The sequence below is a fragment of the Oryx dammah genome, unplaced genomic scaffold (genome assembly GCF_014754425.2).
Source record: "Oryx dammah isolate SB20612 unplaced genomic scaffold, SCBI_Odam_1.1 HiC_scaffold_2, whole genome shotgun sequence".
Classification (NCBI taxonomy): Eukaryota; Metazoa; Chordata; class Mammalia; order Artiodactyla; family Bovidae; genus Oryx; species Oryx dammah.
Window position 1 is genome coordinate 64,355,386 of NW_024070186.1, and position 26,557 is coordinate 64,381,942.

Here is a 26,557-nt window from a genome sequence, read left to right on the forward strand (position 1 = left end):
TTTTGGGCATATAATTGTCCCAATACCATTTGCAAAAAGGTTATCATTTCTTAATTGATTGCCTCTGCTCCTTCATCAGAGATCAGTTGACTATATTTGTGTGAATCTATTTCTGAGCTCTTTATTTTGTTCCATTGATCTATTCGTCTATTCTTTCACCAAAGCACAGTCTAGAATTAATGCTTTTGAATTGTGGTGTTGGAGAAGACTCTTGAGAGTCCCTTGGACTGCAAGGAAATCCAACCAGTCCATCCTAAAGGAGATCAGTCCTGGGTGTTCATTGGAAGGACTGATGTTGAAGCTGAAAGTCCAATACTTTGGCCACCTGATGCGAAAAGCTGACTCATTTGAAAAGACCCTGATGCTTGGAAAGATTGAGGGCAGGAGAAGGGGATGACAGAAGATGAGATGGTTGGATGGCATCACTGTCCAAATGGACATGGGTTTGGGTGGACTCTGGGATTTGGTGATGGACAGGGAGGCCTGGTGTGCTGAGGTTCATGGGGTCGCAATGAGTTGGACACACACAACTGAGTGACTGAACTGAAGTGAACTGAATTTACGATAGTTTTATTATAAGTCTTGAATTCAGATATCATCTGTCCTCAGACTTTGTTCTTCCTTAATATTATGTTGACTTTTCTCTTTTATATTTCAATATGAACTTTAGAATCAGCTTGTCAATATCCATACAAAAATTTGCTGGAATTTTTATTAGGATTACACAAAATCTATAGATCAAGTTGAGAAGAACTGATATTTTGATAATATTAAATCTCCTATCGATAAATGTGAAATATCTCTCTATTTAGTTTTTTAATATTGTTCATTAGAGTATTATAGTTGTCATAGTATAGATCTTGTACATATCCATGTCTTTAATTTAGGGTATATAATATAAATAATATTGTGTTAATTCCAAATTTCTCATGTTTATCACTCATATTCATATATTTAGGAAAGCAATTGACTTTTCTATATTCACCTTGTACATGAACTTTTATATAATTGCTTATTAGTTCCTGGAGTTTTGGTTGACTTTTTCAGATTTTATCCATAGCCAATCATATCATCTGTGAACAGTTTTACATATTTTTTCCCACTCTGCATACTTGTTTTACCTGTTATTTTCCTTCCTTTTCTCATTGCATTATCTAGTACCTCCAGTATGATGTTGAAAAGGATAATGAGAGGGGACATCCTTGTTTTGTTCTTGATCATAGCTGGACAGCATCTAGTTTCTCATCATTAAATATGATGTTAGTTGTAGGATTTTTTAGATATTCTTTGTCAAGTTGAATAGGTTCTCAAGAATTCACCTGAAATGCGGGAGACCTGTGTTCAATCCCTGGGTTGGGAAGATCCCCTGGAGAAGGGAAAGGCTACCCATTTCAGTATTCTGGCCTGGAGAATTCTATGGACTGTATAGTCCACGGGGTCGCAAAGAGTTGGACTCAACTGAGTGAATTTCACTTTCACTTTCATGTACTTTTAATTTGTTGAGAGGTTTATTGTGAATGAATTTTGAATTTTGTCCAATAATTTTTCTTCATCTTTTGATGCGATCATGTAATTTTACTTCCTAGACTGTTGATGTGATGGAGTGCATAAGTGGTTTTTAAATGTTGAACCAGCCTTGTGTATCTGAAATAAATTCTACTTGATCATGTTGTATGATTATTTACTATACAATGTATTTTTAAAAATATGTTTGTAAAAACATTTAAAAATTGAGACATTCCCCACATTTATTTTGGTCATATTTGAAGAAGACCTGATATTCCTGGACTTATCATCTGACATGGCAACAGTCTTTGTAACTATTTAATGTTTTATGTCCAAATACTTAATTAATTTATGTTACCTGCCTCAAATGTTCTTAAACATCCTCCTCCCTTGGAGATAGTTGGGGATGCTCCAAGTTACTTGATCTCTATGTTGCCTAAACCTTTGCATATTGTTGAAACTTTTCATTCCTTTCCACCTGGGGCCCTATTTTCTTCTGATGTTATTTCCACTATTTTTTTTACATGCCTCCTTCATGGATCTTCCTTTTATCCCTTTTTAAAAGTTGGCTCTTCTCTCTTTGGCCCTTTTCTCTATATATACTCAAGAGTAGGTGATCATCCATACTCTGTTTTTCAGGTCCTAGAATCCCTGCTATCTCCTTCTTCCCAGACTACTTGCTTCCATTATCATTTATGTTTTTATTGGTCTCAAGGAGCCATAGGAAACAACAAAGAATAAGAATAATGACTTGTCACAGGCCTTTAAAGGGAATGGTGAGTCACAAGTTTGAAATGCCAGTGATAGAAGGAAGGAAGGGATGAAAAAGAATATATATATCATAGAAACATATTGACTGTCTAGAAATGTATTTAGTTTATTTTTGCTAGTCTAGTAATAGTTTTAACTGACAGGGAAACAGATGAAATCCCAAAGACTCCTATTTCACACTGTAGGATTGTCCTAAAATTAAATGTAGTCATAGAGACCAGCTTTGCCAGGAAAGAGGAAATGCTCTTTAGATTTTTCATTATTATAGGATGATGATGAGATATCTGTATCTATTAATATCTGTTTCTATCTCTATCTGTCTAGCTATAATAGCAGGCTATTATAGCACCTATACTGTGAAATATTATTTGGCAACAAAAAGGAATAGAGTACTGATATATGCTATGATGAACTTAAAACTATTATGTTAAGTAAAGACATCAGAAAGCAAAGGTCACATGTTGTATGATTAAAGTGTCACAATCCATAGAGACAAAAAGACAATCAATGGTTGCCTGGGATTGGAGTGGGGATTGACTACAAATGGGCCCAAGGAAAATTTCCAATATAAACAGAAGTGTTCTAAAACTGGCCTATGATGATTACATTCTTGCGTAAATTTACTAAAAATCACTGAGTTATCTACATTAGATGTATTGTATAAATTATATCCCAGTAAAGCTTCTTAAATAACAGGACCCAATTTTTTTCTATGCATTTATTAGTCACAGTGAGGCTAAATAAGGTGCACCAGTACACAAAGCTAATAGATATCAGGACTAGAATTTGAACCCCAATAGTCTTTCTCCAGGGCACTTAACAGCATTTTTCATAAATTACCAGATTTTTAATCCTTGATATAATGTTGTGAGATGATATAACTATATAATTTTCTCATTTTACAAATGAAGAAATGAACCTGTGTTAAATAACTTGCCCAAGTTATTGCTCATGGTTTAGCTGGAAATGAAATCCAGAGAGATTGACTTATGGTTCGATGGCATCACTGACTCCATGGACGTGAGTTTGAGCAAGCTCTGGGAGTTGGTGATGGACAGGGAATCCTGGCATGCTTCAGTCCATGGGGTTGCAAAGAGATGGACATGACTGAGTGACTGAACTGAACTGACATAACTTGCATCTGTAATCCTTTTGAGTTAATTGAGCAGGCAGCAATATCTCTGAAGCCACAAATTTGAATTTATATGACAAACAGCTGTTAGGAATGGTGGCATTGTAAGTATGAAATCCAGAAAGACAAAGTACTTTTTGGGCTACCTGACTTGGATCAAGAACTTGACATACAGCACAAAGCCTAGCAGCCTAAGGCTAAGTAACCATCCAATTACTGACAAGTGATCTGGAAGGAAGAGTCAGGTTTCTTTTACCTTGGGGGAAAATAACCACTTACTTCTTAGTCAGTCTTATGAAGGAACTGACTGATTTTTAATAAGCCTTCATCTCCAGGACATAAAACCTAGAAGAAACAATCTCCAGAGGGGAGGTGTTCACTTATTCATTTAGTATTTATTGATTACCAACTCTGGTGTTATGTATTGTAGTGGGGCATTGCTAGTAATTAAATATGGTTTTAACTATACTAATTTTATAAATGAATATACTATCTTTTAATAGAACTTTTCCTTGAATTTAGTATTTTTAGTGAAATATTCAACAGTAATTTTTATTTCTCAATTATTTATTTTATCTTCCTCTTATTTTGAAAAAATAAAAACTGTACAAATTAATATGGTATAATAGTAAGAATAATTTTCAGAGCATTTTCATCGCCTCACAGTTTTTTAATGTGTGTGAAATCATGACAGACATGCAAAAGATCTAACTTAAGAGTAAAAGAAAAAAATATTTCATTTAGTACACCTTACGATCATTCCCTATGAATAATAATTCCCTATAGTATTTTGGCAAAATGGGCCCTTATCTAATTTTAAATAACTCAATTGAAGAAATTTCAACTGAAGGTTGATTCTAGAGGCTAATGGACTTGCTGTGAAAGGTTTCTAATATTTAGCCTAATTTTCCACTCCTTAAAATTTTAGAGCACTATTCCTAATTGCTTTCTGTCACCCACTCCCCCTCTGCTGCTTCCTGTTTGATGCTGGTTATGACTTGCTGTCTTTTTAGGTAGGTATTAGGTCTCCCCACTGTGAGTTATTTCTGAATGAAGCATAGTTTTAATCTTTACACAAGCTGATAGTTCCTATATAGAGATAACTATACATTCTTCCTCTTTGAATTGAACTGTGTTATATGTAAGAGTGGGCTTCCCTAGTAGCTCAGTGGTAAAGAATCACCTCCAATGCAGGGTTTGCAGGAGACCCATATTTGGTCCCTGGGTTGGGAAGATCCCCTAGAGGAGCGCATAGCATTCCACTCCAGTATTCTTGCCTAGAGAATCCCATGGACAGAGGAGCCTGGTGGCCTATGGTCCATAGGGTTGCAAAGAGTCAGACAGGACAAAGTCACTGAGCATGCACTCATATATAAGGGTCCCAAATCAATCCTTGATTTAAATGTGTGAATTTTAAGTCTTAAATCAGTCTAACAGATCATCTTAACCATCATCAATCATTTACTGAATTCATAGGTATGCAATCCAGGCCCATATTTCCCAATTTCGTATTACACAGAGGATAGGAATGCTTTTCCTATTTTCCATAGATAGTTGTCAAAATAGAGTCATGCTTTAATGGACATTGAATAAAATGCTTACATAGATTTTAGGCATATGCAATCTGTGTGCCATTTATCAAAAAAGAAATAATGGTTATACTGTTGTGGGGAAGCATAATGATTTTTTATGACTAGGAAATAATTTGAACTTTCTAGAGGCTATCAGTCAATAGTTTATTTTTATTGATTGACATGTTTCTTTTAACCTTTATAAAGAGACTCTGAAATAGGTTAAATAATTTTACTGTTGTTTCTTGAAACAGCTGCTGAGCTTTTAGCATTAAATATAAAATATTGTGACAAGGGTCTTTGCAGAAAAAAAACTTTATTACACTTATCTCTTATCAATATGTTGCCATTATTTTTATAGATTGTAACCCTGTCATATCATAGCTATAGCTGCTAGTGCTAATCTATATTTTGGAGAGAAATAATGAAGAAGGGGGTTTTACTGTAAAGTTTAACAAATATTACTTCATGAAAACTGTATATATTATATAATGCATTTAATATATATTTTTCCAGAGCAAATACTAGCTAGTTACTATCTTCTACAAGGCTTGATAGTGATTATTCCTTATTGCTACCCACACACTATCACAGAACATTCTATCTGGCCACATTTGAGACTTAGCACTGGGGATATGCATGTTGGAACAAATCCTTGATTAACAGAGTTTCCAACTGAGCTGTAGTCCACTTCTCCTGTATCCCTGCTGAGAATCACTGAGCAGAGGTTTGTCTTGACAGGCAGTCCTATAAAAACTGGAGCTTATCTGCTATATTGCTTTGATATTTCTATCTGTTTTTGAATAGATTTTACACTTTGGCACTTGGTATATTGTCTTTCCTTTGGATATACAGCTGGTGGCTGTATTAGCATTTACTGAAAGTGCTGTAGCAATTCCCACATCAAAGTAATCCTGTTCCTTAGTGTTCTTTCAGAGTAAACCCAAAGTGTTACATTTTAGGGCAAATGAAACATAACTGATATCTTTTCACCACTTAAAATCTCTGTATCCAGGGGTAGCAGTTGAAGAAATTGGATCTGCCATAGCCAGGCCACATCATTATGGCGAGGTGTTAATAAATGCTCCTTTCCCCATGGACTGTAGCCCACCAGGCTCCTCTGCCCTAGGATTCTGGAGTGGGTTGCCATTCCCTTCTCCAGGAGATCTTCATGACCCAGGGATTGACTCTGGGTCCCCTGCATGTCAGGAAGATTCTTTACCAGGTGAGCCACCAGGGAAACCTTATCTAGTTTGCTGCTGCTGCTGCTATGTCACTTCAGTTGTGTCTACTCTGTGCGACCCCATAGATGGCAGCCCACCTGGCTCCCCCATCCCTGGGATTCTCCAGGCAAGAATACTGGAGTGGGTTGCCATTGCCTTCTCTGCTTATCTAGCTTAGTAGTTCTCAAATTTTAGTGTATATTTGAATTGCTTGAGGAGTTGGCAAAATCACAGATTGCTGGCCCCCATCTCAGAATTTCTGACCTGTTGTCTGGGATGGGGTGTGAGACTTTGCATTTCTAACAAGTTTCCAGATAATGTCAGTGCAACCGGTTCAGGGACCAATATATAATAAGTGGATTATAGAGAGTTGTCTTACTACAATGGTTAAGGCTGTGAATGGCTTAGATACCATCTTGGGCCATGCTAAAAAACCACTGAGCTAATAGATTGATTGGCATACTTATGATGAACCAGATAATAAATATTTTAGGCTTGAGGACCGGACAGTCCCTGTCGCAACTACTCAGTGCTGCTATTATAGCAAGAAAGCCGCTATAGACAATACATAGATGAATGGATGTGGCCGTGTTCCAGTGAAATTTTATTTATGAAAACAGATAGCAGGCTGAATTTGGCTCCTGACCTATAGTTTGCTGATCCCTGATCTGTTTCATCCAAAAGGGACTTGTACCTTTCCCAGCTCATGAATCATCTGTATCCTCTGTACTAGTCAGCAACTATGTGCCCAACTTTGAGCCAGGAGCTGTGGGGGGGGGGGGCATATCTAAGAAGTATAAATCTGTTTTTCCTACTCTCCTTCAAAAGATTAGAGTTCAGTGTTGCATCCATCCTTAAAAAAATTAGAAATTAAATGCCTAGGCTAGAATAGATTTCATGATATATGTAAATCTTGGAGAATAAGTAGAAACTAAGCAAAAGAGAGCAAAACAAATGTCTTAGAAAGGAAGGTCAGTACAAGAAAAGACAGGGAAGGAATACTCAGTGTGTTCTTCCAGCAGGCTGTGAGGAGATCTGTGATGTGAAAAGTATTAGAAATGCTGAGTCACAGATGCCATTTAATTAACCCTTGTACATACTCCATATATTGCCACAGTGATAGGTCCTGGGGGCACAGCTAACTAAGGCATAGTCCTTGATGACAAGAATCTCAGATGTGGATCAAGACATTAAAAAATCCAAAATTCACATATAATACTTGAAGATTATATGCTTGTTTCATGGTGAATTTTCAATTGATGTTAAACTGACAATAAAATTTAGGTGATTGACAACAGGAGATTTTTGTTAATTCTTGATCAGTAGAATCAAGAAGAAAACTGTTTTATGAAGTCATCCTTCATAATCTCCTAGTAAAATGACAACCTGAAAAATGATGGTTGTTAGTGATATATTAATCCCAGAGAAAGTTTTCTAAATTGGAAAAGAGTGTGTATTATGTTGCTCTTTTGTTTGTTTTTACATACTGTGATTAAGAAAACCCAAAATTAGAGTATTAATATGTTTTTATCAAGCCATAAAAACTAAAGACAGTTTCCAAAGAGTTGTGCCATTTTGTCTTTCTGATACAATGTATATCATTTAAAAGACTCTGTATATAGGAAAAATTCTCCATTAATAAGTGGGGATTTTTATTTCTGAGATTTTATTCCCAAAATACTGGACATAGGGTCTGGATGGAGTCTATTATCAAATAAAATGGTGGGAGCTAATGGTCAGTGTTGGTGTGAGTATTTGAGTGAGAATCTCCAGGCTTCCTTCTTGTTCCAGTATTCTGACTTTAGGTAATATTTGAAACTTCCACAAGGAACTAATTCAGGCAAGTTTCTCTAAGAATGTGAGAAAATCACATCTTTAATAATGCATTTCAATAGATGAAACGAGAGTTCATTTCATTTAGTAAACATAACATTGAATCTGGGGTTAGGAAAAGCAAGGGGGATTGATTGAAGGCATTATTTTAGACAAAATGACATTACTTTTCATCTATCTAGCCCATCCTATATAGTTTAATTTTTAATCAAATGCAGGGATGCAGATGGCAGTTTGCCATCTTATCTAGTTAGATGCTGAGAGGGTTAGAAGGACAAGTCCCGTGTGACTTGGAATTCCTGTGCCTTGTAACTTAAGTCTTTTTGTAAGCATGCCTATACCATTTTTATTATGATTCCTTCATTTTCAATGTTGAGGGATAGTAGAAGTTTACGTTGGTACTAAGACAATGATTATTTCTTGCACAACGATGCCCATAAATGGAATCTTGAGGTCCTTTTAAATAAAAGTTGAGAATTAAGCAATTAAGTGGCCTTCAGTCCTCCCGACTGGACAACCCTTTTATTCACCACAAATGAGATATTCTAAAATGTCCTGACCTATATGTATGAATGTGTGTATATGTCCATATAGATGATGTATGTCACTAAAATTGAGCCAAGAACTTTATTTGATAATAGGTGAGTTTAGAAATCTTATCATTTTTGTATTAAAAAAAGTTTTGTTACTCTTAACAAGAAGCTTTGAAATTTATGAGAAAAGAAAAGAAGTTGGAAGAGGCTTCCAAATTGGATGAATCTATGGGATCTACCTTAAGTAATTTTTCTCTGAAAGCAGAAGAAATTTAAGATAAAAATGAAGAAATATTATTTTATTCTATATTTTGGAAGTTTAGTACTTTATGACCCATTGTTTCCTATTACAAAAAGCTTAAGGCAGACGTGAAATTTTCAAATGAGGGAGAAATAATTAGGAGAGCAAAAAGAAAATGAACTAACCCAATGATGGGGCAAGATCTTTTTTCCCTAGTCAGAAGTTTATGCAATGCTGCAAGTCGATCTTGGTTGAAGAAAATGATAGCTTATTTTGGGGGAATAATTTTAAAAAGGTGATGAAAACACAGGGTAGCTTTCAGATATTTCAAAGCTAAGATGAAAATATAAAATTAAAGAGGGGAAGTAAAAAAAAATAAGTGGTTCTATAATTATGGAATTATTACTTAATATCAAAGTCTATAAATATAAAATGCAGAATAGCATTTGAAGATATAAAATAATAGGGACAGAGTGCCAATATCCTAAAATACTACAAAACATCAATTAATTATTGAGCACCTAGTATATGTGAGGAAATGTGCTCAGCGTGTTATTATATACAATGTCTCCAATTCTCACAATCATTCTTCACCTGTTTTTATCCCAAATTTAAATTAATATTTAAACAATAACATCAATTACCATGTCACAGAGGTGTTCAACAGAAGAACAAGGTTTTCAGTCCTAGATGTATTCTTTCTACTATGTATTTCTTCCTTTGGTTAATCCCTTCTTTCAATAGACATAAGTCACCATGTCCAGTTACGTGTCTTCTGCTTTATTTTTTATTGTGTTTAGTAGTGCATGGTGCAAGGTAAGTGTTCCACTTAGGCTAGCTAAATTAAGGTATATATATAAACACTTGAAAATGAGAGAAAGATAGGAAAATATTTGTATGTTTGTGTATATATTTGTTCTTGAAATAAAATACTATGATTAAAAATTAATGTCTATTTGTGCATTATTGACTTCTAAAAAGTATGAAGAATTTCAGGCTACTTATCCTAAAAAGAACTGATAATATAGTTCTGAAAAGTATTAACTAAAGAATAAAATTCAAAACCCAACTGATAGATTATCTAATACAACTCCCAATTTAAATTGATCATCTTCGTTTTTCTAATTTATGAACAGGAAATGAGTTTTGACTGTTAAGCACCTGGATGAAGAGCCCTCTGTTCAGCTTGTCAGAGTCCTGTGACCTACAAAGACCCTCTGGTTGCACTAGGATCATTTGATTGAAGTAAGATCTAATTGTTTTAATTAGAATATGACTTTTACTCTTGAATCAACTTTTATAAGATTACTTGGCATACGTCTATAATGTGCCAATAGCTGCTAATTTTGAAAAAGAGAGAAGAATGTGAGCATTATTCTGTGACAAAATCTTATGTATTCCAATTTCTATTCATCTTTTATTTCATGGAATTGAGCCCATTTTGGGGAAAGCACTATCTAAATACTTTAATTTCTGTGTGGCAATCAAAATTGGTACAATTTCCTTGCCTTTGAGATATCAATTGATTTTTATACAATTGTAATTTTATTGTAAGTAATCAAATTATTCTCTTTTTTAACTTAAGTTGATTCAGTATTTTATTTTAAAATCATGGCAGCAGTGCAGTTTGTGTCATGATATGGCATGTTTTTTGCTTTTCTTGTTTATTCCAAGTTTATATAGGTCTGATGACCTTGTGGGACATCAGTTTATATATGGCCACATGTAGACTGTGGACTTCCATTTAGGCATTAGAGTATAAAGACACATTTTAAAGACTGTTTATAGTTCTTCCTGGAGAACTCCTATTTTGAGCAGATGATGCTAGTGTATGATTGAAATACTTTTTTTTCTGTAAAACAATTGCTGCATCAATGTTCCACTGCTGGTTCAAGCTTACTATGTAGAAAACTTTAAATGACATGGATGTTGCAAAGGTTCAAAAAACAGCACAGAACCAACAGCTAGGAAATCTGAGGTGATCCAGCATGACCTTCAAGATAGGTAAGGAATTGGCATGAACCACTTTAACCTTTTGACTGTTGTCTAGGTTCTGAAATGAAAAAGTTAAACAAAGAAAGGTAGCAAATTCTTGAGCCTTGAAGATGAAGCATGTAATATATTAATATTAATTGAATGGAGTGTCTGGATGTGAGACAGTAGGGAATGATGAGTCTATAGGGAGAGAGAGGCTGTGTCTGAAAGCTGTTCAAGTTCAAGTATTGTAAAGCTGGACAAACAAGTAAATCATGTGGGGTGAGGAAGGGTGACGCAGAAAGAGGATTGAACTTGGCTACTGCATTGAATAAATTCTAAGGTCATTTCCAACTCAATCTATGTTTGTAAAATTTTGTTTCTATGCAAAACACAATATTGCCTAGCCTCTATTGAGCTCTGTGTCTATTCCTTTTTAAGTAATTTAAAATAAATAAGTGAAATAAAATTGAATAGTTTTGGTTTGAATTTCCCTTTGAATTATACATTAGTATCAGTGGGAAAGGTGATTTTTGACCATAATAATTCATCAGTTTAATATTTTATTGTGAGGGATTTTTTTTTTAATTCTTTATTGTCCTGGAATGAGAACTTTGAATCCAGTACTATAATACAAGCATAAAACATATTTTATAAATTACCAGTTTAGTAGCTTCTCTCTTTATGAGTATTTTCACTGAAAAAAATCATGTGAATAACTAAAGGAGAGAAATACCACCTGTTTGGGACTAGTTGGATGATTTTTTTATGAAGTATTTTAAAGTCCTAATGTCTTTTGATTCATGTTTTAACTAATATTTTAAAACGTATTTTATATGAAAAAATAATCATTGTAGTTTAAATAAGTATACTTTATAATGTAAAATTCTTGTTTCATCAGTTTTACTTTGCATTTTTATTTTTAATTTTTACAGCCATGTTATATATTTCTCTGATCACATTTAAACCCATATTTTAGTTGAGATAAGTACATTTTATCAGATGCTAATGGTAATTACACTACAAGCCTAGTAGAAGAAGGGAAGTGGGCCAAGTCAATATATTCTGGGAGTCTTATCTAGTCTCTGTGGCACAATTCAAATCAGAATACATGTCTGCAAGAAAACTGAACTCATGACTGTGGGGAGCTGTGTGTGTTATCCCAGTGCCAAAGGGAAAATTAGAGGGAACTGGGGTTTCAATGCATTTAGTTGAGCCCTCTCAACAGCTTCTTCTTTCTTAGTTACTTGCATAGTTTTTAATTTAATAATCATGTGCATTTGTAGAAGTATGCATGTTACTTCAGGTATGATCATTTTGAGAATGGCTATATTGCTTGAGACATGAGATCTTTGAGATAATTTTTTCTCTTGTTAGTAGAAACTGCTCCTGTGTTAAGATATGTAATTTTGATGTAATATTTTAAAAGGCTTTTAATGCCCTTTGATTGTTGTTATTGTTCAGTTAAGTCGTGTCTGACTCTGTGACCCCATGAACTGCAGTGTGCTACGCTTTCATGTCCTTTGCCATCTCCTGGAATGTACTCAAACTCATGTCCATTGAGTCAGTGATGCCATCCAACCATTTCATCCTTTGGTGTCCCCTTCTCCTCCTGCCTTCAATCTTTCCCAGCATCAGGGTCTTCTCTAATGAGTTGGCTCTTTTCATCAGGTGGCCAAAGCATTGGAGCTTCAGCTTTAGCATCAATCTTTCTGATGAATATGCAGGGTTGATTTCCTTTAGGGTTGACTACTTTGTGTACCTGATGCACAATGAAGCCAAACACTCTGAAATGTCAGAGTTTGGAGCAGAGAGAGATTTATTGCAGGGCCATACAAGGAGAACTGGTGGCTTGTGCTCAAAGAACTCCGAACTCCCAGAAGAGTTTCAGCAAAGCATTTTTAAAAGTCCAGTGGGGATGGCAGAGGGTAGGGGGAGCGTGTTACAGAGTATGTGATCAGTTCTTGCACAGTTCTCTGATTGGTTGATGGTGATCAGTCCTTAGATGCCAAAATGTCTGTGGGCTACATATTCTTGAACATCAAGTAGTTAATTTCTTTCATTTTGCATTAGCTATCTGAAAAAATTTAGGAAATATGTATGAGATCTTGTTATCTGGGTACTTCAGAGAGGCTGTAGCAGAGACACGGGGAGGGGTCTATCCCTAGAAGAACTCATAGAGTCCTACTCAATTCCACTTTCATATTAGATGCTGTAGTCCAACCATCTTGTCATGTAATGTATTTTCTGTCTATTTCTTTGATAACTGAAAGACTTGCATATTAGTGCCCAGACTGATCAGAACTGGTTAGATCTGTTCCTTGACTGGCCCATTACATCTGACATTAGCAAAAAGCATTAGCTCTTTTTTTCAAACATACTTGATGTTCTCTGAAGGCTGCACATATTGTGGAAAATAAAAATAAGCAAACAAGTGAAAATGTCAGCAGATAAAATATAAAACAACCTATATGGAGGTTTCTAATAATGTTATTTTATTGTCTTATAGAGGCATTTTGTAAAAAAAAAAATTACCAGTGTGAGCAAGCATTTTTTTTTTCATACTCTTTCAGGAATAAATTCATGTGTGTTTATTTTCAGTGCTTTAGTAACACACAGAGTTATGACCAACCTAGACAGCATATTAAAAAGCAGAGACATTACTTTGCCAACAAAGGTCCATCTAGTCAAGGCTATGGTTTTTCCAGTGGTCATGTATGGATGTGAGAGTTGGACTATAAAGAAAGCTGAGTGCCGAAGAATTGACGCTTTTGAACTGTAGTGTTGGAGAAGACTCTTGAGAGTCCCTTGGACTGCAAGGAGATCCAACCAATCCATCCTAAAGGAGATCAGTCCTAGGTGTTCATTGGAAGGACTGATGTTGAAGCTGAAACTCCAATATTTTGGACACCTGATGCAAAGAGCTGACTCATTTGAAAAGACCCTAATGCTGGGAAAAATTGAGGGCAGGAGGAGAAGGGGATGACAGAGGATGAGATGGTTGGATGGCATCACTGACTCAATGGACATGGGTTTGGATGAACTCTGGGAGTTGGTGATGGACAGGGAGGCCTAGCGTGCTATGGTTCATGAGGGTATCAAAGAGTTGGACATGACTGAGCAACTGAACTGAACACACAGAGTATAAGGACAAAGTAAATATTTAGACAACAATCATTTCTATATTATTTTTCTAGATTTTTGAGAATTGACAGCAGATATGTCTAAACTATTGCTTAGATTATGATTCTCAACATGAAAATAAAGTAATGCAAGCTTCTAAATTGAAGTAGTTAATTGCTACCTTTCTTGTATATATATATCCCTCATCAGTGATTCTGAAACTGAGAACTCTCAGACTTGAATTCCCTACATGATATGAAAAATGTTCTGACATGCATTTAACATGGGTTCACCTTTAGCATTTGACATTTGTTAGTCATGGCTTTCAAATGAAGTGTTTAATTAAGTGCCATTGTTTTTAATAACCCAGAAAGAATGGGTACAATTTAAATGGTTTTTTAAAAAACATGACAGTGGATTTAAGAATACTGTAGTGCTGTATGAATATTGCAGTTGTTTGAAAAATTTTATGAAATATTCTTATCAAAATCTAATTTAAGGTTTAATGATGCAGTAAAGTTGAGATGTTCACAAAGAAACCAGAATAATAACAGTAAAAATTTAGCCATAGTTGAGTACAATCCAACCAAAATTTTCTGGTCAATTAGATTTGATTTGGTTTAACAGTGACAAACTACAAACTAATTAGAAATCACGTATTAGTGACTTGCTGGATTCTGGAGTCTGTTAAAGGCGTTTTATGCTGCCTGACATTTACCACCCATTCCTGGGTCTCTTTAAACTGAAGCAGATGCAATTATCACAATTTTTATTTTTCTTGAGGTTCTCACTAACCTGTTAATAAATGTGATTTGCTGCAGAATTGATTCTCTATTTTATTTTCCTTAAGAGGCAGCCTTTCCTTAGGGTATAGACTAATAAAAAATAAAATAAAATAGGGCAGTTAAATGATCTAACAGTAGCATTTCAATGGAAAAATAAAACATAGCATCACAAATAATCTTCTAACGCTCAGGGGCTGTGCATTTCTAACTCAATGAACTGAAATAGACTCTTACTGATATTCTAAGTTCCATGCAAGGGATAGATAGGGAAGAGCAGTAATGGCAAAAGTCTTGATGAACTTTTTATAGTCTGTGCATAAGTACTCCCATACCTGCAATGTAATTTCATCTAGATTCTTTAAGTTAATCTACTCAGAATGAGATTAGCTTTGTTAGGAGAAGACTTATAGTCTATTTCCTTTAAATTACATTTTAATACTATCATTGGAATAGTCTTTTGTTTTGAGCTATACCGTGCATTTGAAATATGTAAAATTCACAAACTAATCTAACTATAATAAATATTTAAATTTCATTGTACCATTTATGGTAGAAATGGTAACTTTTATATTATTAGAATCTGTCCTTGAAGATCAAAATTACATTAACTTTTAAAATATTTTCTTAAGAAATCTCCACACTGTTCTCCATAGTGGCTGTACTAGTTTGCATTCCCACCAACAGTGTAGGAGGGTTCCCTTCTCTCCACACCCCCTCCAGCATTTATTGTTTGCAGATTTTTGGATTGCAGACATTCTGGCTGGTGTGAGATGGTACCTCATTGTGGTTTTGATTTGCATTTCTCTAATAATGAGTGATGTTGAGCATCTTTTCATGTGTTTGTTAGCCATCCGTATGTCTTCTTTGGAGAAATGTCTATTTAGTTCTTTGGCCCATTTTTTGATTGGGTTGTTTATTTTTCTGTAATTGAGCTGCAGGGGTTGCTTGTATATTTTTGAGATTAGTTGTTTGTCAGTTGCTTCATTTGCTATTATTTTCTCCCATTCGGAAGGCTGTCTTTTCACTTTGCTTATATTTTCCTTTGTTGTGCAGAAGCTTTTAATTTTAATTAGGTCCTATTTGTCAATGTATGGCAAAACCAATACAGAATTGTAAAGTAAAATAAAAAATAAATTAAAAAAATTAAATAAAATAAAATATTTTCTTTAAGAGTGTTGTATTTATCTCAGAAGATAATTTTGAAATAATGTCTTTTCTATTCTAATGAAACAGAAGAACAGTAATCATATAGGGAATCAAAAGTCAATCATTAAGAGCTAAATAATATTTTAAAGGGGAAGATTCCCCAACTCATTAACTTCAGCTTTATACAGATAAATCAGTTTTTATTTATCTTGTGCCTGATTTCATAAGTTTTTTGTAAAGCTTTTTTACATAAACTTTTTCATATAAATTTCAAAGATATCAACTTTTAACCAAACCATATTAATCAGTTTGGCAGCAATTCATTTAGTACTTGATACTGAAAATTGTCTTACCCTTGGCTTCATTTCCTTATATAACTGAAATACATCTATAACATTTCCTTGCAAATTTGACATATGGTCTCTTATTAACTTACATAGTATGGATTTCATACTTTATGAAGTCCTTGTCCTTGAAACATCTTTTTATATTTGTGTTTCCAAGAGAACTGTTTCTAAAATTGATTTTTTTTCAAGCTGAATGTTCATCTTTTAAATAAAAAGTTTCTAATACTGCTGCAAAACTCATTCTCTTATTTCTTTTACTCTTTCTTATATAAAATATTCCACCACAGATGACATGTTAGTATTTTTAAAAATACTTTAAAAAACTTTTCAAAGAGACAATTTCATACAAATATTTATGTGAATCTGTTATATGCCAGACACTATATTGGGTACAAGAAGAACAAAGTTCATTAAGCTATCCTACTTTCCCTCACAATGTTCACTGTTTAATGGTTGTGCAAATAATTACAAGATAGAGTGATATTGTAGTGTGAGCATGTAGAAAGCAACACAAAGGTGGGATTGATATTTTTTAACTCCCAAATACTTCCAGTTCAGATCAATCTCTTTGGCTTAGATCCAAATATTAAATTAACTGTTTAGAGAGCCATCTTGTCATACCATTCCAGTCCAAAAAAACTAACATAACATAGCATAATATAATGTAACATAATTATATCCATGTCTATTATTACTTTAACATTAGCATATGAAAACTAGGCATTTATGAAATTATATAGTATTACTTATATATTTACCTTTCTGTTACATAATTGTTAGTAAACAAAATCTCAGTAGAATAGTAAAAAATGACAATTAGCAGTAATTAACTGGACTAATAAAAATATAATATATAAAAGCAATATTTTTATAATGTTTCATTCTTACCTCTGATAGAGCAGTTTATTTTTTGAACTTTTACTGTTTTAAATTTTATAAGCTATATTATTGTTAATCTTTAAAATAAATAAATTTGAGCTTTTAAATGAAGAATTTAAAAGCAAAGCTACTAAGTAAGCACATATTACCTCATTTAACACAAAATAACAATGTTATGTTTCTTTCTGTCTCATGATACCATAAGGGATTTTTACTCTTTATCTTTCCTTTAAAAGCAAAGAATACTTTGCTTTTAATAGAATAATAGTCTCCTAAGGTGGTCACCTCCTAATGCCTGGAATTTGTGAGTATTTTATGTTACAAGACAAAATGAGATTAAAGTAGCAGATAGAATTAAGGTTTGGAGAAGGTAATGGCACCCCACTCCAGTACTCTTGCCAGGAGAATCCCTGGGACGGAGGAACCTGGTGGGCTGCAGTCTATGGGGTCACACAGAGTCGGACATGACTGAAGTGACTTAGCAGGAGCAGAATTAAGGTTATTAATCAACCCCTCTTTAAGGTAGGAAGAATATCCTTGAATGGTCAGGTGGACCCAATGTAGTAATCAGAGGACCTTTAAATGTGAAAGAGGGAGACAGAAGAGTTAGTGTCAGAGTGATGTGATATATAGATTCAACCAGACCTTGATTGCTTTGAAGATATGAGGGACTCCAAGAAAAAGAATGAAGGTGGCCTCTAGAAGCCTGAAAATCAAGAAAACAGATTCTTCCCTACAGCATTTAGAAAGATTAAAAAAAAAAAAAAAACAACACGGTAATAGCCTGATTTTTAGCCCTGATGCCTTGATTTTAATCCAGTGAGTGTCATTTCAGAATCCTGACCTCCAGAATGGTAATAAAATTAATTTGTGTTGTTTTATGTCAGTAAGTTTGTGATAATTTGTTATGGCAGCAATAGGAAACTAATACAATGGGCAGAGTCTAGGTCTTATTTGGACAAGATACCAGCATTCTTTATCTTCTCTGTGGTTTTACAGTATCCTTATAAAAATCAAGAAGGTGATTTTAAATTCCATTTTCCAAATCAAAGCATCTAAGAACAAGAGGAATTTTTTTTTTCATTGTTGATATGATTCAGTTCATCACTTGATATACTGTAAAATCATGATTGTTGTTAATGAGGTCTGACAATCAGGTCTGTGCTGCACTAGGCCAGCACATCTATTATCAAAATTTTCTCCTTTTGTTTGCCTACATGGTTGCAACCTCTAATTCAGGAAATGTATCTGTATTTATCTTGATAGAATAATCAGCTGGATGGCAGTAAGTGTGTTTACTCTTGTGGTGTGCTCACAGACTACAGTGTCTATTTTTGACTGAGCATTGGTGTTTTGGGGGGAGATTAAAAAAAAATTGCTTTAGAAGTACTTGCTTGCTTAACCTAGGATTTCCAAAATTTAGGCTCTACGTGCTTTCACATCCCTTTTCCATCATGTCCAATGCCAAATCCTTTCTGCCTTTGGTATAGAGTGCTCTATCTTGGTTACTTTACTTTCTAATCAAATTGTATGTGTCTTTCTAGCTATTATTAAAATAATACAGTTGTCTGGATGATCCCAACATTGGCATTATTATAATTCACACATTTCATTATCTGAACTTTAGGCCACAAGAGTTTTGTGGACACAATATTCACAATGCTAAAATTAAATTACCCTTAGCTTCAAAGTACATAGTCAATCCACAGGCAAAAGTGAAAGATAACTGTTAATGCTCACAATTACAATACACTTAGGTTTCAAACATAAGTAACATCACTCAGAGTCTTCAAGCGATGGATACTTCATTATTATAAACTAAAATCAGAGTTGGCAATGTCAGTAGTTGGAAGAAAAATAGTGACAATAACTACTGAAAGTGAATCATCTATACCATATCTATTTGAAGCTAAAAAGAGATTACTTTAAAACTCAATTTTTGAGGGCTGCCATATGGGTTATGACTGGAAAAGGTCAGTTTTCATTCCAGTCCCAAAGAAAGGCAATGCCAAAGAATGCTCAAACTACTGCACAATTGCATTCATCTCACACACTAGTAAAGTAATGCTCAAAATTCTTCAAGCCGGGCTTCGACAGTATGTGAACTGTGAACTTTCAGATGTACAAGCTAGATTTAGAAAAGGCAGAGGAACCAGAGTGCTGGGAGCCAGCATGAGGAACCCCGCTCATGGCAAAGGTCTTGAGGAAGGAGGCTCGGCATACGCAAAGGTGGGATCGAGCCTCAGGGGTCCCCCTGGAAATTCTTGATCATCTACCCCCAAAACCAGAGTCTGCCTGGTTTACTGTGTTATGCTTTCCACTTACTCTTCTGACATTAACAGGGGGCTGTCCCCCCACCACCTTTTTCTGGAAAAAGTTAATTTAGAGCTTTTAGATAATAAGTCTCCTGGGCATAATAAGAGTGTTTCAATCCAAAAACCCCTCTGATGGCTTTCTAGCCTGTCTGCTGGACTCTTACAGCTGTGCATGTGATTGTTTGCAGCCTCCCGACCTCCAGAGGCACAGGAAGCTTAAAACATCCTAGGAATGTAGGGGCTTCTGAGGAGCCAAAATCATTAGAATAGGACTGATTAAGGGTTTCATTTGTTGAGCCAATACTTGCTGCCAAGTTTTCATATCTTTTATTTGTTGATATAGTTGGTATGTAGAAAAAACAGGTAGTAGCCCTGGCATTAGCAACATTAGATCTTTGAGTTAAGTACTTTCTTTGTTATAACACACTGCACCTTTGTTCTACAGGAATATAACTTTATTTATTACTTTGAGGGTGATGCAGATTAAAGAAAAAACACTTCTAGGGAAAAATAGTTTTCTGGTTGATAGGCATTTATCTAGGAAAAGAGCCATAAAAATGTTAACAGGCCCCCTGGCCAGAAGATAATGTAAACCACCTAAGACCTTTTGTATACAGGAAGGTATGCAAGAGGAAAACCTGGTCTCAATAAGGGTCAGGACTGCTGCCCCTGCATAACTCTGCATATTCCATTATTTCTTTATGTACATCTTGGGGTATATAAGCTGCTTTTGAAAATAAAGTTGTGGGTCTGGCACCGAAGCTTGGCTCCCCCATGTCATTCTTTTCTCCCTTTTCTGGCTGAATTCCCATCTGGAGCGTGGAGGCTCACCATGTCTACTTATTTGCCCTGGCTTCTAAGACCCACGCGAGAGGGAGCCCAAGGAAGGGCACCCTCCACTGTTCAAGCGGGCGCCCGTGGCCTATGTAGATGGTGCAAGTTCCTTGTCTTGGAACTTTATTGGTTTTCCACGTAAACCAAGTTATTCAGCCTCTTTTCTCACTAATTTTCGTACTACATTATTCTTTCCTAATTTCTCTTTATATCTCTGAGTAAATAAATCTTTCCTCACCGACTCTGTCCCCGCTTCAAATTCCCTGGATCCACTGGGGCTGGACCCCGGCAAGATCAAATTGCCAGTCTCCACTGGATCATCGAAAAAGCAAGAGTTCCAGAAAAACATCTGCTTCTGCTTTATTGGTCAGGAAGACCCTCTTGAGAAGGGAATGACAATCCACTCCAGTATTCTTGCCTGGAGAATTCCATAGACAGAGAGCATGGTGGGCTACAGTTCATGGGGTTACAAAGAGTTTGACACAGTTGAGTGGTTAACATACAAATGAAGTCAGACAAACCTGAATCGTTGGTCACTCTAAGACCAGTGAATACTTTAGATATAATTAGTGTTCAACATGTCTGAAAATTAGCCTTCTTTGCTATAGCTCAGTTGGTAAAGAATCTGCCTGCAATGCAGGACACCCCAGTTCAATTCCACTGTAGAAGGGATTGGCTACCACTCCAGGTTTCTTGGGCTTCCTTTGTGGCTCAGCTGGCAAAGAATCTGCCTGCAATGCAGGAAACCTGGGTTCAATCCCTGGGTTGGGAAGATACAGAAGGGAAAGGCTACCCAATCCCATATTCTGGCCTGGAGAATTTCATGGACTATACAGTCCATGGGGGTCACAAAAAGTTGGATACTTTCACTTTCCCATAGATATGATTATAGTATATTTTCTCTCTTGGTGTATTCCACTAAATTGATCAAACCCAGAGCATAGTAATCATCACATTACATCTCTTAATCCCCTTTCAGTAATTCACTAAGTCCTAAGACATATTTTAAATTAATTTTTCATTTCATTTTATAAATATGGAATACTTTCCTATACTCCAAAAAGTATAAATATTAAAAGATGTACAGAGAAAAGTTTGTCTCCCTGCTACCTGGTCCCCAGTCTTTCCAGTGTCCACTCAGGCTAAAGCAGTTATTACTATGATCAATTCTATATGCATCTTTATGAATATACATGTGAAGATGATAGCATTTTTTAATTCTGTCTCTTTGCCACAAATCATTATCATTTGAAAAAGAGATGAATGGTCACCATATTGCAATCAGAGGTCCTTAGCAATTCTCCAATGCATCTGGGTAAATATTTGCCAACCTATTACCTTGAAGTTAGGGGGGAAAAAAATAGTAGATTGAAATAAGTTGAATTAAGTCCTAGTTCCACTCTTTGGGTAGAACTCCCCAGTGTTTGTGCTCTCTGGATTTTGAATTTTTAGCTTTACCTTCTGGAAGGATCTTTCATTTTTATTATCCTCCTCTGTTTCTTAAGGAAGGTATTGGAAAGTGTTCACTTATTGGTGGCTGAGCAGCTTTCTTAGCCTGCTTCCTTCCAATGGAAAGTTAGCAACTTAGTTCTCTTTTACCTGTCTCGTCTAGTCATAGTCACTTTGCAGATACAACTCTCTCAAAATCTCTTAGCCCCCAAGTATGTTTGATCTCAGCCAACCAGATATGCTGGAAGCCAGTTGACTCCCTTAGGTAGTCTATGCACACAATCGTATTTTTATGTTGGCTGTAGTTAGTAATAATTTTACCTCTTCCTTTCCAAAAATTTATTTATGATTTTTTTAAAATTTAACTTTTTTCACTTATGTTTCCAGTACAGTGTTAAGTAATACTGATAACTGGGGGGTTTTCTTGCTTTTGATTTTGTTAATAATGCTTCTGGTGTTATCTTACTAAACATGATAGTATATTTGGGCTAAGTTAGATATCAATAACCTCAGATATGCAGATGATACCATCCTTATGCCAGAAAGTGAAGAGGAACTAAAAAGCCTCTTGATGAATGTGAAGGAGGAGAGTGAAAAAGTTAGCTTAAAGCTCAACATTCATAAAACTAAGATCATGGCATCTGGTCCCATCACTTCATGGGAAATAGATGGGGAAACAGTGGAAACAGTGGCTGACTTTATTTTGGGGGGCTCCAAAATCACTCCAGATGGTGATTGCAGCCATGAAATTAAAAGATGCTTACTCCTTGGAAGGAAAGTTATGACCAACCTAGATAGCATATTCAAAAGCAGAGATATTACTTTGCCAACAAAGGTCCATCTAGTCAAGACTATGGTTTTTCCGGTGGTCATGTATGGATGTGAGAGTTGGACTGTGAAGAAAGCTGAGCGCTGAAGAATTGATGCTTTTGAACTGTGGTGCTGCAGAATACTCCTGTGAGTCCCTTGGACTGCAAGGAGTTCCAACCAGTCCATCCTAAAGGAGACCAGTCCTGGTTGTTCATTGGAAAGACTGATGCTGAGGCTGAAACTGATGCTGAGGCTGAAACTTTGGCCACCTCATGAGAAGACTTGATACATTGGAAAAGACCCTGATGCTGGGAGGGATTGGGGGCAGGAGGAGAAGGGGATGACAGAGGATGAGATGGCTGGATGGCATCACTGACTTGATTCACCTGAGTTTGGGTGAACTCCGGGAGTTGGTGATGGACAGGGAGGCCTGGCATGCTGTGATTCATGGGGTCGCAGAGTCAGACACGACTGAATGACTGAACTGAGATATATTATATAAAGTAAATTCTCATCAGTTCTATTTTACTGACTACTTAGTTCAAAATGGTTATTGAATTTTGACAAATGGCTTTAAAAGAGAGTAAAGTATTTTTCTGAAATCTATTAATTTGCTACAAAAATTATTATAGATTTCCTAATATTGAAAATTCTTAAATTCTTGGAAAAGACCTTACTTGGTCATGGTGTAATGTTATTTTTGTGTACACCTAGATTTTATTTGCTAATAACATTGGATTTAGAGTTTTTGCTTTTATAGTCATAAGTGACATTGACTTGGTTCCTATGTGTGGATATATGCAATCTTTCTTGGACCAGGATGTTTTCTTCACTACCCTAAATTCTGGAGTGATTTTAGTATCATTGAAATTGTTTGCTCTTAAAGATTTAAAAAATTTCCACATAAAACCATCTGAGACTGCTGCTTTTGGATTTCTCTATTGACATATTTCTCCATTTCTTCTATGTAAATCTGTATTTAGATTTTTCTGTCTCTTCTAAAGTCAATTTTGGAAAATTATGTTGTCTCAGATAATTATCAATTTTAGCTAAATTTTCAAGTTTACTCATAAAGTGTTTAACAACATAGCCTATTAGGTAGATTCTTTTAAATATATTCTGACTGTGATTATTTATATTTTATCATTTATTTTGTATGTTTCTACTTTATTCCTTTTTTAAAAAAAATTAGGCTCACTAGTGATTTTCTTTTCAAATAACTGCTTTTTAAATTTATTTATTAATTTTACTATGCTTTTTGCTTTCTTATTTTCTGCTTTTTCTTTTCTTAATTTGTTCCATTTGCTTCAGTGTAATTTGACATTTCTTTTATGAACTCTTGAAGTAGATTTTCAATATATTATTAGTGATTTATATGAATAATATACTTAATAATAATTATCCCTTAAGTAATATGTTTAACTTTTAAGAACTATATTTTGTAGGAGGAGTAGGAGTTACATTGTCCATACTATATATATATATAGTTATATATAGTTATATAGAGAGGCATAAAGCCGCATGGCATATTTTGCTAGAGGAAAACATTTGAATGGGATACTACTGTAGATTAAACTGAGCCAGATTATGGAAGGGCTCTTTACAGATTTATTTCTGTGTACTCGGATATTCTCCAGGCCAGGATACTGGAGTGGGTAGTCTTTCCCTTCACCAGGGGGTCTTCCCAACCCAGGGATGGAAACTGGGTCTCCCACATTTACCAGTTGAGTGAGCCACAGGGAAGCCCAAGAATACTGGAGTGGTACCCTATCCCTTCTCCAGTGGATCTTCCCAACCCAGGAATCAAACCATGGTGTCCTGCATTTTAGGCAGATTCTTTACCAACTGAGCTATCAGGGAAGCCGTTTTTCACTCAAGGGATATAACACTCTCACTAATAATGGCTGCTAAGTCAGTTTTTCATGACTTACATCACTTAGCCCTCACTGCCATTCTTTGTGAGAGGTTTTATTATCTTTATATTTTGCAACAAGGAAACTGACAATAAGAAAAGGTAAGTGCCTCTTCCAAATTTATGTAACTACACTATGGCAGAGCTAATGCTTAAATTAACTATTACCTTTAACTATTGAATCAAGACTTTTTGAGTATATGGTAATGAGCTTCTCCATTTTCTCAGAAATCTGATCAAATTAAGATTCAACAAACTTTTGCTTTTCTTAGTTTGGTACACATTTTTGTTACATTCATGTGAAAGGCCAGATATCTTCTCTAAATATGTTTGAGCTGCCTCTTCTTGGCTTTTGCCCTAACCGCATAGCAGTCTGCCTTTGAATAATCCAGTTCTGCATACTTGCAGATAATTTAACAGAGAGAGCAAAGCATCTGGTAGGTCTTGAGAGAAATAAGATATATTTCCTATTTCTAATGACTATTAGAAATTATTTTCTTATAATACTTATTTTATAAAACTGCAAAGTGAATAGTTTACTCTTGGCTTTAGTAATCCTCATCAGATTAAGACATTTGCCTGATACATAATACCTAGAATTTCTAATCAGAATATCTGCTTCTCCATAGTTATCTTACAATGTCGGTAATTCCACTTGCTAATATGGTACCCAGTATGAGTCTACATATGCACTACTCTGCTGTTGCAATTTCTAAGCAGTAAATTTGTTCATAGGTCCATTGTGTAGGCTGAGGTTTTAAGGCTGTAGCCTGCTGTGTTTATTGACCTATTTCTTAATCATTCCATATCAGGCAATCACACGATTCACAAACGTGGAGGGAAGAAGCACACACATTACCATGATCAGGAGATTGAAGTAGCCATGCGTTCAGAGGCTATACTAAGAATTTTAGCCTGGTTTGTATTATGTAGAATCATTGTAAAGCACCACAGAGAGACTTTTAAACAAATCAAAATTACAGCTTTCTTGCTCTAAAATATAAATATTTCTTTAAAGAATCATTTTGGTATTTGCCTAAGGTTGTTTACCCCTTCAGTGTGAATAGGATGTGAGATTTTCTAAGTCCAAATTAGGTGATGAGCCAAGCAGTATTCAGTAACATTCAGTCTTTGCTCTCAAATGTGCTTTTTCCATTGCATGGCTCTGCGGAGTGTCTGGACTTCTGCGATGAATTCTGCGCCAGGCAATGTTCAGCTATTCTGATGTCACCTCTGCTCCATCTACTGGAATAAAGATTTTTACTACATACATTCTTTAGCAAAATCACTATTTTTATAATGGCTTTTTAAGAAACTTTGTCAAAAATCTGGTGCCAAAGAGCATTAAAACTATTGTTAAACTGAGAAAACTCAGAGCAGAATTAAGATGAAACTACTAAATTAATCCTATTCTTTTGTGCTCAGATATATGCAGCCAGTTTTGTCTTTAGTCTTAGAAAAATAGAGCACTGCTTTGCACCGAGGGAGAAACTCATGCATGAGAGCAGAAAAATAGGTGAATTTTGAAATACGGTTGGTCCTGCAGGGTTGGATTTGTTCAGACTGCTGATCTCACAACCTCAGTGAGCTATTTGTTCTCAGATATTCCCTGACCTCTTGTGTCTCCTTGCCTTTGTCCACGTTCTTCTTTCTTCTTAGAGCCCTTTTCTCAACTTTGCTTACTTGGAAAACTCCTACCTCCCATTTTTCAAGATTCCTGACAGTTCTTTTCTATTTCCTAATATCCTTTAGCGGAAAAAAAAAGACCTCACTTCTTTGTGTTCCCATAGTATCTCTAATCTATTTCTGCTTTTGCATTTTTCACAAAATAATTATCTATATACATATCAGTCTTTATAGCGTCAGAACTCCTTTAAGGGAATAGAACTGTGTTGTTATTGTCTTCTCTGATCAGCTGCCTTTGTTAAGGGAGGGGGAAGTTCTAATACTTGGAGATGACTTTGCTTGAAAAGTGTTTGGATAGAAATACTCAAACCCAGAGAAGTTAAGCGAAGCACCTTTGTTCTGCACAAGAATGGCTAAATATTTTGGGTGGATGATAACACAGAGATCAAATACAGGGATTTCATGGCTGAGGCAGCCAGTTAGCAAGGCTGGGGCATCAGTGAGGACTGGTAATATTGCAGAGTAGTATGATTAAGATGCTTAGCCA

The 26,557-nt window shown here is 35.3% G+C and overlaps 1 protein-coding gene across 1 annotated transcript in view; it reads left to right on the plus strand.

The window, feature by feature from the left end:
- The window catches only part of NAALADL2 (N-acetylated alpha-linked acidic dipeptidase like 2), a 1,592,461-nt gene that overhangs the window by 331,130 nt on the left and 1,234,774 nt on the right, over window positions 1-26,557 (plus strand). Inside the window, exon 3 of the mRNA XM_040249092.1 lies at window positions 9,947-10,055. The gene's annotated coding sequence lies outside the window, so the exon portion shown is untranslated. The remainder of the gene's footprint in view (window positions 1-9,946; window positions 10,056-26,557) is intronic.